Raw genomic sequence first — 13,519 nt, 5'->3', positions numbered from 1 at the left:
AACTGAGATAATATACTATGCAAAAGGATTGAAATCTGGACTGAAATAAAGTTAGTGATGAAGAAAAAATAGAATGTTGTAGAAAAATATCTTACTTTTTTTCACCTTTTGCTCCTCCCAGCTGGCCTTGACTATTTCAGATGTATTTTTGTCCCCGATCTGTTTCCTGCTTTCTAAATCCTGGCTTGAGCATGACAGAATAAGAGATGGAGGTTTAAATTCAAAGCTGTTCGCCAGAAAGGACAGTACTTGTGGGCAGTGAGACAACTTACTAACTGATAGCATAATTTTGACTTTTTCTTGCTATAGTTTTCATTTCTGTTATAGCTAAAGTGGACTTACTGTGGGTTCTGTACAGTGTAAGTGATGGCAGAATTTATCTGGCCTATTGTATTATATTAGTATATTATTGAGTGTCTTCCTTGAACAAATGAAACATAAATTATGTCTTTAATTAGTTTTCTGCCATGCCATCCAACATTAAAAACAGTCATCCTCAAATGCATTTGTCACCTTGACATTTTTCTGTGGAAACAATGGTCAATAACCCTGCAAGTATCAGTTACATTCCAAAATTCATTTCTTACATTCCTAAAAAAAGCACAAATCAATTGCTCTTCAGAATGGTAGAAGGAGAAAGTCTTGGTATTTGTCCAAGGGTGAAACTAAGATACAACTTATTTGAGTTACAACCTACTGGACTCTTGATTGATTGGATCAAAGAAAGAGCAGACCTTCTTTGTCAAGTTCAAGGCTTTTCTTTTGACTGCTGTAAAAGTTATTTCCAATGAAAGCACATTTTTTTTCTGTCTTGATAGATAGTAGCACGATCCCAGTGCTGCCCTTAGTTTGTACTTCATTTGTGCAGTGTAATGTTATATTATTCGTATATATATCTTTGACTTCTAGTTTATGCACCTTAATTCATCTTACACTGTAGTGTTAATTCTTGTTTTGCTTTAAACTCTGCAAAACTTAAACCATTCAAGCAAAAATTTGCATTTGACCTGTCAGAGGAAATGACTGACATCTGTTATCCCTGCTCATTGTTTTGAGGCTTGGCAAGTTTTCTGTCTGAAAAATTCAAATGTAATGAATGCTGTTCAAGGCTGCCAGATGTAGCATCAACAGATAAGATTGATCTTAGCATAGCAGTTTATATGCACAGCAACTTGCAGGAATTGAATTTTTAGTTTTATTCTGTTGCTGCTAAGTATAAAAAATGTATGAAATATATGTTTCACAAATGTGAAATGCAAAATGCTTTAAATGCAGTGAAAATGCTTTTAAAAGAAGAACTGAGTATTAATTTTGGAAAAATGCCTCAGTTCTGTATACTTATGTCCAAACTTAATTTCTGTGAGAAACGAGCATCTCCCATTGAGTTCTGGTACAGCAGTCTGTCCAGCCGCAGCCATTGATGACACACCTTTTGCTCTCTTCATGGTCTTTTTGCTTATATTTGGCGAAACCATGTTGTAGTGTTTGGATGCTAAGGCACTGGCTTTAAAAAATACTGTGCATTTAGCCTGGAAATGCTTTCTGCTGGCAGCTGGGCATTGGCAAAGGATGGAGCCCTGGGGTTGCAAGCTGTTGGTACATCCCATGAAGCATGCCACAGCCTGGGGAAAGAGTACAGGACCCCAGGGCTGGAGATGCAGTGGAGGGTGTGATGGCAACTAATGGGCAAGTACATACTGAGGGAAAAATCAGGGGAGGCAGAAGAGAAATGTATGAACAGAAATACAGGAAGAATTACTCCCTGCGCACACCCTGCCCCCCCCCCCAAAAAAAAAAACACACAAAAAAACCAAACCACCAAAAAAACAAACCAAAGCAAAACAACCAACCAACCAACCAAAACCACCCAAAGCCAACAAACCCAACAGCTGGTAAAGACTTAGATAAGACTAGGAAAAGGTTGTCGTAGCAGAAGTAAAATAAATCTGTGCATCTGCTCCCTCATGCACTTTACCGCTCTGAGGCCCAGGTTTCTTCTTCAGTCACATGCCAGTATCAGACATGAAAAAAATGATGGGCCACTTGTTCGTGTGCCTCGTGTGCCTCAGAAGACAGGTTTCATTTTCTAATACTATCATGATCCTGTATGACCTTGAACAAATCATACAGGGAAAAAACCACAGCCAGTTTAAATCATCTTAGTTCCACTTACCTTACTGGAGAGTCGGTGGACGCTCTTGGCTTTAATGGAGCTTTGACAATTCATGCCAACTGAGGATCTTCCCTACAGTCTCCAGGTTTTAGTTTCCTATGAGTAAAATGGTGATAACAATGCTCCCTTGCCTTACAGGAATGTTTTGAGAATAAACACATTAAAAGAGTGTAAAGCTCTTAGATACCATGCAGATGGGAGCTATAAAAGTCCCTCAGACAGAAAAACCTGAGCCGTAGCAGTTCTGTGACCTAGATCAAGCAGCTCTGTTCCCGTCACCAGCTCCGCTTGAGCTCAGCTCCCTCAACTGTGTAATTAGCTGGTCTCAAATAACCCCAAAAACTTCTAGAAGCTTTTTGCAGCTCTCCCCTTTCCTTTAAGGTCTGGTGTGCCACTTTTTAAGTGATCTACAGCTTTTAGGTTATTTGCCATCAAACATACTTCAAAGCTAGTTTCTACCTGGTTTTCTTTCCTGCTCGCAGCTGCTCTGCTGACACTGTTGCATTCAAACATTAAAAAATAATAATTCATATAATAGTTTTTTATCTTCTGTGAGGCAGAATTAGAGCTTCTTCAGACAATTCTCATTTCCATTGGAAAGCCTCCTGGGATATGGAGGATTTTAGCTGAGGGAATAAATTATTTCATCCAACTCTTGATACGGATATTGGAAAATAAGTCAGGATCATAGAACTGTTTTCTGCAATAAACGCTTGATTGTTCTATGATGTGTTCTAAATATAGAGATTAATGATGCATATTGCAGAGTTCCTTAGGTCCTCATTTTTCTGTGCTTGCTTCCAGTTCTCAAGGCCAGCAATTAGAAGGGTTAAGGCATTTCCCATCCCTGACAGCATACCAATTTTGACTTGCTACCAGTTAAAGGAAAGTTATTGCTGCAGCTGAGCTCCATTTACCTCCTGTAGGTGATTGTTGTAGGCAGATGAGTAATTTGGTAAATTTGATAAAGTAAATATAATCCACTGCTCAAAGTTATGCCAAGCAGAGCTGTTCATTAAATGGCCGCAGTGAGTGGAAACAGCTTTGACCTGGAGTTTTCAGCCTGGCAAAGTCTGAGTTTTCTTTGCTGGTAGATTGATAAGAAAGCCAATTAATATAATTGCTAATTTGTTTGCTTTTTCTCCTGTACCCCTGAATGATATCAAACATGGGACTGTTACGCAATTCTTTGAATTATGTTGTTTATATCTTTGTGATTCTTGTCTTGTGGAAGACAGCACTGAGGAGAAGAAAGGGAGGGGTCAAGGAAAGCAAATGAGATTTTTTTTGACATGATTTAGGGAGCTTCTATAAAAGCACTCTCTTCATTCCTGCTCGTCACCTTTTCTCATATTTCAGCCTTGGAAATAACCCTGTCTCTTGTGTCACAGTGTTTGGATTGTCTTTGCGCTTGGGGGTACTGCTGCAATCAGGCAAAGGGCTGCCCCTTGCAGTAGCTGTGCTGTTGGAAGGTCTCCCCCAAGTGCTGGAGCAGTGCTCCCAAACTGCTGAGTCTTACACTGGGATAAAGCTACATCAATAATGTAATGGGGGATTTTATCATGGATTTTTTTCAAGACTGTTACTACCATTTCTTTGGGCAGAAGTCCCAGAGACTGCTGACTGATACAGATCAGGAAGAAAGAAATTTCTCTTTTAGACAGTTGATGTTTGTACTTTAGCTTGAGGAGTTACGGTTTGCCACCATTAGGCTTGGCAAATAGTTCAATTCTGTGCTTCCAGCAAACGGTATCTCATTAATTATGAGAGGAGCAGGTATACATCCCACTGCAAGATTGAGCCTTGCAGTGGGGGCAGAGTGCCCAAAACATGAAGGATATTTCCAGTCCTGGTGAACCTCTATGATTCAAGACAGAGACACAAACATAGAGAAATATGGTAAAATTTGCCCCAATATCTTCAGTAGATGTAATTTTCCTGGGAAATGTAATTATTTCCAACTCAATGTATGTCATGTAAAGAAGCTTCATTAATATTATACTTTTACACAAATAATTAAAAAAAAATCAGTCCAAGATCTGGAATGAAGTTGGTTTTCTGCCACTCCATGAAAACAGGAAGCTCAGAATATTCAGACTGGAAAATAAAAATAAAAATAAAAGAGCACAGTCCTCTACTAAATAAGTTGTGATCATTTATAAATAAGTGTAAAACAAAGGAAGAAAATTGGTTTAAAAATAAAGACTGTTTAGTGGCAACCTTTGTTCCTAGTGAGAAATGGACTTTACAAATTTCTTACATTTTTCCCTTTTAGAAAGGATTAGTTACCATAGCAACTGATACATAACATGACATCCTTTGCTACTCCCGAGGTCTACAGAGCAGTTTCTAAAAGAAAAAATGTTAAATAATGTCTAAAGGAATAAAAGAGACAAGGTATTTCTGCACTATAGGGAAATTGTATTGTTACTTGATTTTCCTTTGCAGGTGTTAAGAGCTATATGAGGGACCTGTTCTTCCCGTAATGCTATGGGGAAGAATGGGAAGACTGTTTTGGTTCTGTTCAGACATCAGTGAGAAAACCCATGACCTGTCCAGTTGAAATTTTGTCTGAATTACATTGAAGTCAAGTTACTTGCAATGAGAATCTCATCTCTAATGCTAGAAAGTACTACAGCATCCCAGTAAATTCTGTTCTCAATCCTGCAGTACCTTAAGTGTGTGACCACAAACAAGACACACACATCTTCAAAACAATAAAAAATTAAATGTCAAAAGTCTGGAAGAAAATGTTGAGACTTAGCCACCAAGGTTATAGAATTATACAGTCATTTAGGTTGGAAAAGATGCTTAAGATTGTTGAGTCTGGCCAGTATGGGGAGATATATATTTGGGTCTTAATTTTTCTGCCAACAGTATTGTATCGGTACAGGAAAAATGGTACTTTCGTACTTTCATGTAAACTCTCCAGTGCTCCCTTGGCCCTGATTCCCTGGCTGTCCAGCTTAGGGATCTCTTGGGAATATGGTGAGCAGCCTGGAAAACCTGGCATGAACAAGGATTTTACTCAAGTGTGGGACATGGCTAGTAGGATCCCACAAGCTCAGCAGCATTTCAACATCCCCCAGTTTATCATATAGATAATCTGAGAGACAGACGAATGTTTCTCAGATCCTTTAACCCCTTAAATTCCAAATATGTGTATGATATAATGCAGATAGCTCTTTATTCACTGTTCTCAGTAAAAGGACAGTGTGTACAAGCAGCGTTTACGCACCAGTGCCAGGAATGGCACCAGTTTATATAGATGGGCTTCTAGGTGTGGTGAACTATTTTTTTCAGTGGTTCCCACAGGGTATATAGTACAAGTATGTCTGAATGAAATATAACATACCATCCCAGAAACTTGTTTTGAAGGGGGTGTTGAATGGGGAGTTGTGATTTTCCACATCCTTATTGCCTCAAATGTGTCAGCTGATAGTGTCAAGCTGTTAACTCACCATGTATCACAGGGTGACAGTACCTTCCTGACAAGGATGTGCTATTTCCTGATAGGAAGTCTAGTATGTGAGGCTGACTCACATATTCAGGTGGCAGGAGTAATTAAACAGAGGAAGAAAACTGTTCATCTAGAATATCTTATGTTAATAGCATAGTGAAAAGACAAACTGCAGAAATAAGCCCTGGATGGATAATGTCTCTAATTCCTCCTCTGCGTAAATAACCTACAGAAAAAAATCCATTCTTCCTGCTAAAAGTCTGTAGAGCATGGGAAAAAATCTCTTGCTATGCCTGCTAGGATATTTTTCTGGGTAGTGGAAAACTAGTACTTGGACATTTTACAGCTCTTAGGAATAATTTTCAGATGCTATTTACCTATTTTGTATCTAGACTGTTGGTTTAAAATTAGAGTAGTCAAAATAAAAACCTTCTCTGTTGAAGGTTATACGTAACAATTTTCTGTTTTTAAACTACCTGTGGTTCACATCCCAGGAAACTGAAATCAGAATGAATGAAAAATCTTTGGTTTTTTCTTGTTTTCTATGAAATTGACAGTTTTTCTCCATAACATCCATTATCAGTTCTCTGATCCTGTCCAACCCCCTAGTAAATGATGTTAAAAAAAATCACAGGACATTTACATAGAATTGGAATTAGGCTATCCTAGATATTTTTTTGGGGGTGGGGTGGAAGATGCATTTGGAAGATATTAGTCTGAATCAGGACCAATAGAAAGGCCTTTGGGCTAAATTTTCAAACATTGTATATGGTTTTATTTTGCTGTGTTGATAATCCTGCTGCTTGTGTCTCACTTACATGATTCCTCCTGAACAGATAGCATAAAATCGTTCATGTTCACTGTTTCTTCAGCAATGAGCTAGGATTTCTGTTTGAAAATAAAATAGTTTGTTTTACTTTTTATTGTGAAAGCTGGGTTTGAATGAAGAATCATTAAAAGGCTAATACTTTTAATACTTTTTCTAACGAATTTCTAACTATTTCTAACCAATATATTCTAAGGAATATAAAATTCACTGCTGTTATCACCTTCACATTCACATCCTGAGTTCCAGTTGATGAGTATACAGACTGGAGATTATCGCACAGGGTATGCTCATGTATAAAATGAAATTCCTATTGAAGTCCATTGCTTTAAATGAAATATGCTTTGTAGCTTTTCCTGTAGACATTCCTGCTGAGTTCTGTGTCTCTCATCCTTCTGCTTAGTCATGGAAGAAAGCGATCTTTTTGATGAGGCTTTGTAAAGTTTTTGGCAGGAAATGACAACATTTACTCAATTCCTTTATTGAAGACCTATAGAACGTGGTCTTGGGCCATCAGTGACATGCTCATTTAAACTCATTTAATTTTTCAAAATTGATTTCAGTTACATTCAGCTGAGATTTGTAAGTTATTTTGAGTGTGTGCACATAAATCAAAATCTTCAGCCCCGTGTATGGACAAGTCTGAATGAATATGGCTTGTGACATGTTCCACAGTCCTCCAAGGTTATCCCAGAAGGCTTTGCTCTCAGATAACTCACATGCCTCTATGTCCATGTGTCCAGCATTTCAGATGGCCAGGAGATAACACAACGTATTTCTCTGAAGTACCTTTTTCCCTTATTCTTCAACCCACAGCACTGCCAGGTTGAGTGTAGCATACAACTGGCTAGAGCTCTGCTTTCCCCTCAGGTGATGTGCTTAGCATCATCTTTAAGAAGAAAGATTGTTTGTTTTGCTTTCTCTTTGTGCATTTGCAAGTAACCAACAACTCTGACATCAGTTTCTTAGAATATGGGTGGTATTCTTTCTGATTTCCTGGTGAAAAAAAAAATCAAGCTTTTTCTGAAGTAATTCTGCAGTTTAAGTATTATATTAATTTGCATATTGCTGTCATGTGGGACCTAAGAATAATGAGGGCTTGTAGTGATGTTACTCACATGACATTAAATATCTCTTAAATCCTTTCCCATTAAATTGTAGTCTATTGCCAGAAATGTTCATGTCAGATACAGTATGGTTAGTGAAAACAAACGTATACAACTAGTATCCTCTAGAAAAGCATCTCAGGGAAGTGAGACAGAGAATTAAGGTTTGCTGAACCGGTTTTGTTAGTTCCAAACCTACAGAAACAAATCTCTGCTTCCTTTGCATTGGGGGTTAATTTCTCTTGTGCTACCATTAGCACTTCCACTTAGCCTGTATTTTTTGTATTTATGCAATTACCTTCCACTTTCCTGACTTAGTTTACATTGTTAAAACAGGCTGGAAATATGCTGTCCCAGGTACTTTTTTTTAATAGCTATAATTAATTTTCTTGGAAGTATTCTTGAAAAATCATAATATATACCTCTATATTTCATGTTAGACTGGGCAGTTATATTAACTTTAAATCAGTTGGGTATGTACACGATGCAGCTCTGGACCTAATTTCATCTATTTTAATGTAATGGTCTGGAGGGTATGCCTGCAAGCTCCAAATCTTTCCCAGGTATATATTCAGTTTGCAATCATATCCTTTTCTATCTCTGTATAATTTTGCCGATTTTAAGTGCATGTTTCTATTATCATCAGCCCCCATTGAGTTATTGTGTCAGGTTGTTCATGTTAGTTTCAGCTAATACTAACTTTGAGGGATGATTTTACTTGCATGTTCCCATTATACTGTATGTTCTGCTAAAAGGTGGGTTGAACAGATAAAACCTATGGGGAAGAACAGTGGAAGGTATTTTTTCTTCCCTTGGTAATCCACTGAGCACAGTCAGGGAAAGACTCTTCTGGAGTCCACGAGGCATTTGAGTGATTTGCAATAGCAAGTTCGGAGTCTGCAGCAAGAGGCGGTATCAGAAGGGAGGAAACAAGCCTTCCAGGGCTTGGAGAGGAGAAGTGAAAAACATAGTGAACAGGCAAAGTTGTTTATGGATCCACATTTCTATTTGGTCTTGCCCAATTGCTTTTCCAGACCTAAAATGCTAAATATGTTGGCCTGTATTCCAGCATACAAGAAAGCTCTTTTTATTCAAATGCAGCTCCTCCTGGTTTTAAAATCTTTTAATTTCTCCAAGCTGAGGTAAAGAGTATTTGCCAAAAGAATGTCTGCATAGACCCACCCCTAATCTTGGGGTAAGTTGTGGTCCTGTCACACTAGCCTTTTATAATAGCAATGTGATGGTTTTTATCTCCACACATGAAAGTCAAAGCCATCTCTCCTAGTCAACTGTTAAGCTTAGCTTTTTTCCTTACACCAAAATACAGAAAACTTCTGGGTTCCAACTTGGTGTATCCTGGTGTATAAGGACTTCCCTAGTGCTCTTACTGCGGCTGCTTAGATTGACTCAGTAGTGTTAAAAGTGGGGCTTTCTCCATTTAGTCTGCCAAGTTTCAAAGCTTGTTTCCTATGTAAGTGGACATATTTCAGAAAAGTATCTTTAGACTAAATTATTCTTTTAAAAATATGGCTTACTCTCAAGTTATGACATCTATAATTTTGGCAAGTTTAGGAAAGTAGATTAGCTAAACATTTTCCTACATCCTTCAATATTTTGAAGGATCTTGGATACTCATTCCTTCTCTATTGAAACAAAAAGGTCAATGATGTCTTCTAACTGGATGCGCTATTGTATTAAACTTTTTCCTAGTTCCATTATTTCTTGAAAATAGAATCTTCATCTGTGTTCATCTTTAGCACATATCTATCTGGTTCTGTTGCACCGGTTTTTCCTCTGAAAAAAAGCTAAAAGCACACTTGCATGACACCTAATGGTTTATGTGAAATGCAGCAAACTCCTGTTGCTTCAGTACTCCTCCAAAAGTACTCCTCACAGACATGCTGCTTTGCCTGATAAACTGATGAATTGATAAACTGTAATTTTAGAAATAAGGTTAATTATAGAATTAATATTCTATTATTTCTATAAAATAGAAAATGCTTTGCAATTTTTTAGTTTCTGAATTTAAGCCCTTTCCAAGTATCTTATTTTGCAAAGGGAATCCCATAATTCCAGCTCACCTTCTTTAGGTGCTTTCCTTGGTTTCTGAGAATTGTAATTTCCACTCTAAAGGGTTCTTTAAGTTCTGTTGCTGATAATGTGTGGTGTTCAGGAATTACTCGAGTCAAAAAACCTGGCACAGGACAGTTTTGTTTACTGTGTGACTTTCAGCTGATTAGCATTATCAAATACAACTGCTGCACAGCTTATTAGAGATAATTAACTTCCTTGGATGAAGCCTCTTAACACAGGTGTTTCCCCTAAAAAACTCCTTCTGTAAAGGATGCCAGTGTGATGCAGCACATTCCTATTAAAAGGCTCATGTTTTTTCTTACCCTTTGTCTTACTATCTCCAGGACTTTAGACCTCTTCTTTAATGACTTTAAGACGCCCAAAATCAATTTCCTTCATTATTTCTGTTTGTGTGTAAACAAATACAGCTATGTTATGAAAATATACCAGTCGATTTTGGTTACCCTAGCAGGTTTGTCAGTGGAAAATTTTGTCCCACATTGTGATTGACCTTCAATACAAAGTTTATATTCTTTGGAAATCTAGATCATTATTTGCAGACAGAGTAATTGGTGACAGTTACTGGTATTGTTTTCAGCGACTAAGATGAAACCTCTTCAGATTTCTTTTTTGTGACCGTCAACCAGACTATGTTAGTCCTCTATTACAGCCACAGTGTGAGGGTATGGGCTGAGAAGTGGGGGGCCACTAGATAACCAAAGTGTTGAGGGCAAAGACAGTTAAAGCTTACTTCCTAGCTTCCTTAAAATATAATTTACCTGGCCTGAAACAAGAAATCAGGTTAAATTTATTAAAGTTTTGCTTTTTAATCAATTTCATGAGTTTATCCACTGTTTTACTAGCATTATGCTACTGCCTGTAAGGAGAGTCACTTCTCTCCCCTTCTTTAGTGGCAAACCACATCTTTTTTTAAGCTGCACATGAAGACAACAGTTGTAAAGATTACTGCAGCAAAACCCCAGCCTGCGAGGGAGCAGGAGGGCTGCATGATCCTGGGGAGAGGAGTAAGGGCAGCCTGGGGCAGCGCAGCCCGCTCCAGCTGCTCCGGGCAGGGTCACGGGAGCGGTTCGCTCGGGGTCCCTGAGGGATGGTGGCTGTAAAGGCAGGCCTGCGGTGGGGGCCAGCCAAACCGCCAGCATTGGTTGTCTGTGTTAGCATGTCTTTGCCCTTCTGTTAGCACATCTTTCCCACACATGCACGTCCGTGTGGGAAGGACCTTGCTGACACCAGTCTTTAACTTCCTGAATCTTTTCGTTACTTCATAAATCTCCTGAGGCTGTCGCAGCTGGGCAAATGGGTTACCCTTTGTTCCACAGCAACAAAACCAAACCATCCCCTACCCCCTATGCAAAGCAAGCTGACAAATTTGTTGAGAGGTGAGTAAAGTGGATTTCAGCGCACACCTGTGGGGACAGAGCAGTGATTTACCACAGCTGAGGTTCCTGGGGGAGCTCCTTCCCGCCTGCTGCCAGGCAGCCATGTGCTGCGATGCCACCAAAGGCGGAGCTCGCGGGAGAGGCTTTCAGCACACACCTCTCTTCTCTCACTGGAAAAAAAGCAGGATCAAGGCAAAAACAATGCTAGGGAGGATTTTGGTGGGTCTCTGAAGTAGAAAGGCTGCAAAACATTTGAAGACAGACAGGTAGGAGCTTGGTAGGTTTCCAAAAAAAACAGGATGAGCTTGCCCCTGGGTGTGAAGAGAAGCTGAGGTGGTGAGTACAGGTGCTTGTTTATTGTTTAGTGGTTCGCTAAATCTAGCTTTCAATGCATGTGTCATTGTGGAATATGCACTGTAAAGAGAAGCTTGAGCTTTCCTTTCCTGCTGTTGTCATCTTTGATCTGGTATATTCCTTTTCTTGCCGAAACCCATGCAGTTTCTTCTAGCCTTTCCTAAGCAAGGGAGGAGAGCAGCTGAGGTGCTGTCTGGTGAAGAAAGGGCTACAACATCTGGAACATTCTTGGTTTCTCAGTCTGCTGGCTGTGCTTTCTTTTTTTCAGTTTTCTTCTTTGACTTCTTTTTTTTTTAAATGCTTGTTGCTTATGCATTCGTAAGTTTCAGAATATGCAAGTCCTCTTTATCTTTGGAAGAAACTGCAGTGGTAGATCTAACATGCTTGTGTTGCATTGGGCGAATGGGATAAACGTGGAAGTTAGGAGTAGCAAACTTGCACAAATGATTGGTGTCTGAAAAAAGCTCATTTGAGCAATAACTAGGTATCTGAATGGTGTGCTGCTTGCATTTAGCAAACTCCTAGTGTGAAGTAGAGTACAATGACGTCTGGAATATGTACAGGTCTGGAAACTCGTTTTTTTTAATTATAATTATTTTATCAAGTTAGTGCTAAAGTATGTGGAAGCAGGCAGTCTTTTAGAGCTTCAGCTCTGTGCCAGCAACGCTGGCGCTTGCTGCAGCCACAGTGTGGGTTTCTGCAGTGGGATGTCGATCCTCTGTAACACGGCTTAGGGCACAGAGATGTCAGAGAGGCTCTGTGTACAGTGCCGGCTGATGAGGGTTAGTGCCTGTAAATCTGTGGGTGGATCGTAAAGTTCCTACTGCTGTTCCGTAATTAATGGAGTTCGCTAGATCTTTCTGCACATGCCTCGTATTTCCTGGTATTTTAGGGGTGTGTGCTAGTGTGTGATAGGTTTACTGTCCTCCCAGGGCTGTAATGGTACAGCTGACTCCTGTGGAGGCTGTGCTCCTCCAGGTAGGTGCGGGATGCCTCTTTGTGTTAATACAGCTGGTAGTGTGCCAGCCCAGTAATACTTCATCAGTGTTTTATGATTTTTATTATGGAAAAAAAAAATATTAGTTGATTGGATTGTGAGGATTCTTTGAAACAACCTTATCTTGTGGATCTCTGTTTATTTTTCTGACCGGAGATACCTTTTCAAAAACAAACAGAAGGATGTCTCTGATTTACATGAAAACTTGCAGTGCCTGTTTCCTATGAAGAAGTTAAAATTGACGCTATGTTTTTCACTTAAGTATGTGAATTTAAAACAAACTTGCACATTCACTTGCTTAGCAGAGCTATGTCTGAAAAATAAACCCACACTGAGAGGTCCAACTTTTTTCCTTTTTTTTTTTTTTGTGTTTTAATTTCAGTGAGATGCATTTTGTTCCGACAGGAAGGCTTTGTTGTTTTTTGGTGTGTTTTTTTGGTTTTTTTATTTGGGGAAAAAAAACCTTCTACTCGCAATTTCTCTGCAACTGTTTTGCTCTGTGTGTGTGTGTAGATGCATGCCCCCTGCTGCTCTGCAGCCTATGGTGTGCTCATGTCCCCCTGCCTTGAAAACAGGTGCTTCACCTCTTACTGCCTCTGAAGATGTAGAATGGGTAAGTTTCATAGTCAGGGGATGGACAATTTGTGATCTGTTTCCTCAGTAGTGAGAAAATCATGATACTAACAAACAGTAAGTGGTTGTACTCAAGGATTTCTTATGGCAAGCAAAAAAATTTTCTGTATGTATTAATTCAGTTTAGATTTAACAGTGTTCTAGCTGTGCTTCCCACATTTCCCTTTGAAAAGCTAATACACACTTGGTTTATTTGGATGACCTACTGCTTCAACATAATGGGAAAGTTTAAAATAAAATTCTGTCAGGAGTTTGAATGTTGATGTTTGACTACATTAGCACACCAGCCTTCTCGAAAAGTCAGGTTGAGCCATTATTGCCTCTTGCTGGTTTTATTTTTCCCTAGCACCATGGTTTCATGTAATTATATTGTTTTACTGTTAGTCTTATTCTGTGACCGTCCCCCTCTGGGCTGAATTCATGATGTGATAATGTCACTTCAGGTTTGAAAGAAGTTAATACAGGACAGATGTAGATTTAGTAAGTTTGGTGCATTAGGT

The sequence above is a fragment of the Falco cherrug genome, chromosome 8 (assembly GCF_023634085.1).
Source record: "Falco cherrug isolate bFalChe1 chromosome 8, bFalChe1.pri, whole genome shotgun sequence".
Taxonomy (NCBI): Eukaryota; Metazoa; Chordata; class Aves; order Falconiformes; family Falconidae; genus Falco; species Falco cherrug.
Note: the sequence above shows the minus strand (reverse complement) of the source record.